The following is a 6,031-nucleotide window of genomic DNA, read 5'->3' on the forward strand; positions in this document are numbered from 1 at the left end:
CTGACGGGACTGCCACCCGAGGGGGCAGCCTTTGGTTGCCTCATGCCCCATATGGTGAAGCTGCTGCTAAAGAAAAACAAACAGAGTCTTTTCGGCTTCATGCAAAGCACAAGGAACTGCGGAGAGGGAAAGCAGATGACAAATGAAAACCATTCAGTGCTCTGCTCCACAGTATCCTTTCCCATGAAAGAGGCACGGCTGGAAGATGAGCCAGGCATCACATGGACGGCCCTCAGGAGAAGCATCAATGAAACACTCCGAAAAGCCTGAGGAGTTCCAGGAAATGTTGCCCTTGAATGTCAATGGTTCTGCAGTGTGGGGGATTGATGCAGGAAGAGCCAGAGGGTGGTTAGTCATTATTATCCCTCAGCTCAGGCCAGCAACTCTGCGATCCAGACTTTCTCTCTCTCCACTGCAGAGCCTTGGTTACATTTGAGCTCTGTCCTGTGGTTGTTCTATAACATTCGCTTCTGGCTTGAAAAACATCATAGGGAAAATGAAAATCGATGCTGACACCTACTGGCCATTCTGAGAGATCCTGTTGCTTCTCCTGAAGCCAGGGCAGCCAGAAAAGACCCTGAAAGATCGGTAGTAAACACAGGGCCTGGCCCAAAGCCATTACTCCAACACACCCATTGACTCCCTGGGGAGTTTTACAGGAATAAGGATTAAGGACTGGGTCCACAGGGCCACTTTTCCTCTCTGATCTGCACAGAAGGTATCCTGGTCTCCAGGCTACAAGTCTAACTGCTTTGACTTCAGTTGCAAAATATACAGTAATGACAGGCCAGAGTCAGGAGGGTGATGGGCCAATGTCATGGAGAGGCAGTGTGGCCTAGTGGATAGAGCAATGGACCGGAACTCAGGAGAAATGGGTTCTATTGCTGGCTCTGCTACTGTCCTGCTGGGTGACTATGGGCAAGTCACTTTGCCTCCCCGTGCCTCCGTTTCCCCATCTCTAAAATGGGGACAATGGTACTGACCTGCTATGAGATCTACTGATGGGCAGTGCCCTACTTGTGCATCTGCATTACATTCACTGGAGCAAACCCCCAGTGTTACACTAGCGCTGGTGCATCTCCCCAGGTAGTAGCCAGGGAGGTGGGAGCGCGAGTGTAGAGAAGGCACCAGTGTTTGTATCACCATGTCACCAAACCCTGCTTAGAGCAGACCTAGATGACACAGCGGTAAAGCTCTGGCAGCCACCTCAGGCTCCTCCACACTACAGATGAAAAGCACAATATAAGAGCCAGAGATTATTACTGCTGCTGCTTCTGGTGGAGATGCAGTATTGCTAGTGAACTGAGGGCAGTGTGTGTTCAAACGTGCAGGGCAGGGGGTGCCCCCCCAAACAGATCAGTGCACATAAGGCCTGAGCAGTCCAATCAGTTATTAAATCGTGCCTAGCTCAGAGAAGAGCAGGGAAGATGGGCAGGTAGCTTGGAGGGCCTCTCTGATGGTGAGACGGACAGGAACACTAGCAAGATGTGAGCATAAGAATACCCTGGGGCCTGAGGCCTCCTGTGTTCCAGGGGTTCTATGCTGGTCTAACTCCTCTGACGTCAATGGCATAATTCCACTGTGCTGTGGCAAATTAGGCCCTGGGTTCACAGTTTGACCTGGCCTTTTATGTCCTTGTCTCCCTCCCCCTGAATAAGTGGTGAATGGACAAAAAGAACCACAGAGAAAGCAAACAAGTGGTGCAGTATTGACGTTTAGCATCCCAACTGGGTGAGGTCGGATGCTCAGGACCTCAGTACTACAGAGGGCCTCTCAACGGAGTATCCAGAAGTTAAATACAGAGGTTCAGATTTGCATAGCATTCTCCACAGAGGGCCTCAGAGGGTTCTGCTCTTCACCTCTCACATGGACTGGGAGGTTTTGGTTGGTGTGTGTCAGGTATGGGGAGTTTTGGAAGTGCCTTGTCTTTGCTCAGGTGGGAAAGCCATTGTGGACAGGTGCGTTTAAATCTAACTATTAGAGACCAGGGTGAGACTTGTGTAGGGGCAGGTTATTACACATTCGCCTTCAGTGGAGTTCTTGCACCTTCCTCTGCAGTGTCTGGTACTGGCCACTGTCAGAGGCAGGATACTGGGTTAGATAGACCTTGGATCTGATCCAGTATGGCAATTCCTATATTTAGCACTGTACACTGAGGACAGATCATTTTGGGTTCAGTCTCACCCACCTGCCCCCAGGTAGCTTGTTCCACAGCTGAGCCCCCTACGCATAACATACTTATGGCTGGTGAATTCAAACACAAAGCTCTTTCTGTTCATCTCTCTAGGAGCTACAAAGGGAAGCAAAAATCTCAGTTATGTGCACCTGTTTATTGTAAAATGTAGGTACACTTTGAGCTCCTGGCAAGTGGCCAATGCAGCCTTGGCACACTCGGTCCTTTCCCCCTTAATCCTAAATCATCAAAGAGCTTCTGACATGTTCCAATTTGTATTATTACAGCTCCTTCAGCACACAAAGGCTATCACACAGAATGCAGGAGGATGGTTTTAATTTGCCTGAACCTGTAGGAAGATCAGCTTTGTCATTTCTTTTATATTTGGCATTTTAATAGGACCTGAAAGCAGTGTTGTTTTTATAGATTCCTTGAGTTTAAGGCGAGGAGGGACCATTAGATTATCTAATCTGACTTCTCTATAACACAGGCCATTAAATTTCACCCAGTTATCCCTGTACTGAGCCCAATAACTTGTGTTTGGCTAAAGCATCCTCCAGAAAGTCATTCAATCTTGATTTGAAGACATCAAGTGCTGTATAATCTGCCACTTCCCTTGGGAGTTTGTTCCAGTGATTAATCACCCTCACTGTTAAAAATGTGCCTAATTTCTCATTTGAGTTTGTCTGGCTTCAGTTTTCAGCCACTGTTTCTTGATACGCCTTTCTCTGAGATATTAGAGCCCTTTAGTACCCTGGTGTTTTCTTCTCATCAAGGTATTTCTACACTGTAATCCAGTCACTTTTCAATCTTCTTTTGACAAAATAAACAGACTGAGCTCTTGATGTCTCTCACTATAAGGCATTTTCTCCAGCCATCGAATCACCTTTGTGGCTCTTTTCTGCACTCTCCCCAATTTTTCAACATCCTTTTAAGAACCTAGACATTAGAACTGTACATAATATTGCAGTATCTGTCTCACCACCGCTGGATACAGAGGTAAAATCACATCCCTGTTCCCACTCACTCCTCCCCTGTTCATACATCCATGGATTGTATTAACCCTTTTTGCCTCAACAGTGCACTGGGATCTCATGTTCTGTTACTAGTCCACTATTGCTTCCTCAATCTTGTTCCAAGTCACTGCTATCCCGGAGACAGTAGGTGTGGTCTGTAGCCCTGGTTCCTAGATGGAAAACTCTGCATTTTGGTTGCACTGAAATGCATTTTGTTTGAATGGGCCCAGCTTACCAAGCGATCCAGATCACTCTGTATGACTGCCCAGTCCTCCTCATTATTTACCACTCCACCAATCTTTGTGTCATCCATGATTTTTTCCAGCCGTGACTTTATATTTACATCCAAATCACTAATGAAAATGTTGAATAGCATCAGGCCTAGTACTGATCTCTACAGAACTCCCTTAGAAAATCCCCATTTGACGATGATTCCCCTTTTTGAGATCTGTCAGTTAGCCCATTCTTAATCCATTTAATTGATCTGTGTGGCAGAGGTAACGCCAGCTTCCTTCTCACTGGGTAAGCTATAGTTTAAGCAAATACTGCAGACTCCATGGTATCTTTTTACTCTAATGGTTGCATGTCTGATCCCATCTGAAAGAAATTCCCAGGGTGAGACAGCAGAGTAGGAACAAGCAGCTAAAGATGTAAATTTCCTGCCATCTAGTGGACAAATGGGTTCTGTTCAATAGTAGTCATGCACAGGTCACGTGGGCCTGATTCTCCCCACAGCGGGACAGTAACTCCCAGCAGCAGGGGCGGCTCTAGTGATTTTGCGGCCCCAAGCACAGCGGCACGCCGCAGGGGGTGCTCTGCCGGTCGCCGGTCCCGTGGCTCCAGTGGACCTCCCGCAGGCATGCCTGCAGATGCTCCACCGAAGCCATGGGACCAGCGGACCCTCCGCAGGCACATCTGCGGGAGGTCCGCCGGAGCCGCCTGCCGCCCTCCCGGCGACCGGCAGAGCGCCCCCCGCGGCATGCCGCCCCAAGCACGCGCTTGGCGTGCTGGGGTCTGGAGCCAGCCCTGCCCAGCAGTCAATCAGGCAGATGTGTGTCGTCATCTCCATTTAACAGATCAGGAAACAGAGGTACAGAGACTATGTGTCTTGCCCAAAGTCACAATGTAAGCAGTTGGCAGAATTGGGAATAAAACTCAGCTCTCCTGACTCCTAGTCCTCTGATTTAATCCCAAAACCATTTAGTCCAGTAGGACACTTTGTTCTGAGTTAGACGGGTAGGCCTGCTAAAACAGGGAGGATAATCTCATGGCCAAGGTACCAGACTGGAACTCAGGAGATCTGGATTCCATTCCTAGGCCTGCCACAGACTTTGTGTGTCCTTCGTGCCTCCCAGGAGTGCTGTGAGGTGTTCAGAGACTATGGTGACAAGTCTCATATAAGCAGATCAATGGAAGAACCATATACATTTCTCTCTCCATCCATACAGTTTATAAACATACTGTGTGCTCCATTATGGGCCAAAAAGCAAGTATAATGGGGCTCCTCACCTCCTCAAACCTAGTAAGCCTTAACAACACCAAAGACGCGATGCATCTGAAGCCCTCTGAGCTAGCTCAGCTGCTCTCACTGGTCACTAAATTATAGTTTGCTGGAGCTGAAAAGCATACTTAGATGCATCAGGGCCAGATCACATCCCCAATCGGCCCTTAAGGTTTGACATTTGGATTCAGGTATCAGAGAAACACCTCTCTGTTAAAGTCTTGACTAGGAAAAGTGGTTGAGTCTGGACCGGGCTTAGCTGCCATGTGCTAGCTCAGTCAGAACTAAACTTGTCCATTTTCCGTGTGTAGATGCAGGTGTTGGTGTCACTAGGCATAAATCTAGGTAACTCAGGAGGGTGGAAAACCGTAAGTGTCAATAAAGCCTTCCTGTATTAGGCCTGAATGAACTAAAGTCACTCCATGTCTGACCAAAGCCTTTCCATGTTTGAACTTTAATCGACCTAACAGGCCAGCAACAGAGAATGGTTATCAGTTGCAACACCTGTACCAGAAGGTAATCATGAGGCCTGCTATAATGAGGCCTGCTTGCTCCTGGCTAAGGGGCAAAATAACAGATCAAAGAAAGTAAGACAACATAACGGTTCACAGAAGAGTTACTAACGAGCTAGATTGGTTGTTGCCAAGTATGACTTAACTGCTTAATGTAATTGCTATTGCAAAGTGTATTTGCTACATGGGAATGAAAGGTGGGGAGAGAGGGGGAGTGGGGGGGGGGATAGAAGAGGCTTAGTTAAAGTTATGTATAAAAAGAGAAAAGCTGCTTGTAGCTGTGTGCTTGATTTGAGACGTGTCTGTCTCCGAGCCTCCCGCTTTGAGATCTCAAATAAACTTTGGTGTGTTTATTGGAGCGAAGCACACCGGGCAACGAACACCGCTGTTGCCCCCTCGGGCCCTTTGGGCCGGCAACACAGGGTAATACTTTGTCACTCGCAGTTACCCTGCATTTCTACTAGGAAAAGAGGTCAAGTTCAGGTGAGGAATAGCATGCATGTATGAGCTAAACCTGACCTAAACTCAAGCACTTTTCCTAGTCATGACAAACCCAAACCATGCAAGTATGGGCTGTGGCTGTGGACATAGCTTTCAGCTCATATGTAAGTCTGCTATCCGTCTCCACCCCACAATTTCTATCAGCCTCGTTTATGACTGCCTGAGGATGTAGAGTACATCCTAAAGAGAATCAACCATAATATAGGTCAGCCAAGGACAGTTTATTATTCCTGCATTATTCCACTGGGATGCAGTTAAAGTGATTCTCAGCTCACTTTCTTGTAAGAAATACAACTGATCTAGGGTTAATGCTGTTACTTTCGTAAAG

Source organism: Mauremys mutica, chromosome 13, assembly GCF_020497125.1.
Source record: "Mauremys mutica isolate MM-2020 ecotype Southern chromosome 13, ASM2049712v1, whole genome shotgun sequence".
NCBI lineage: Eukaryota > Metazoa > Chordata > Testudines > Geoemydidae > Mauremys > Mauremys mutica.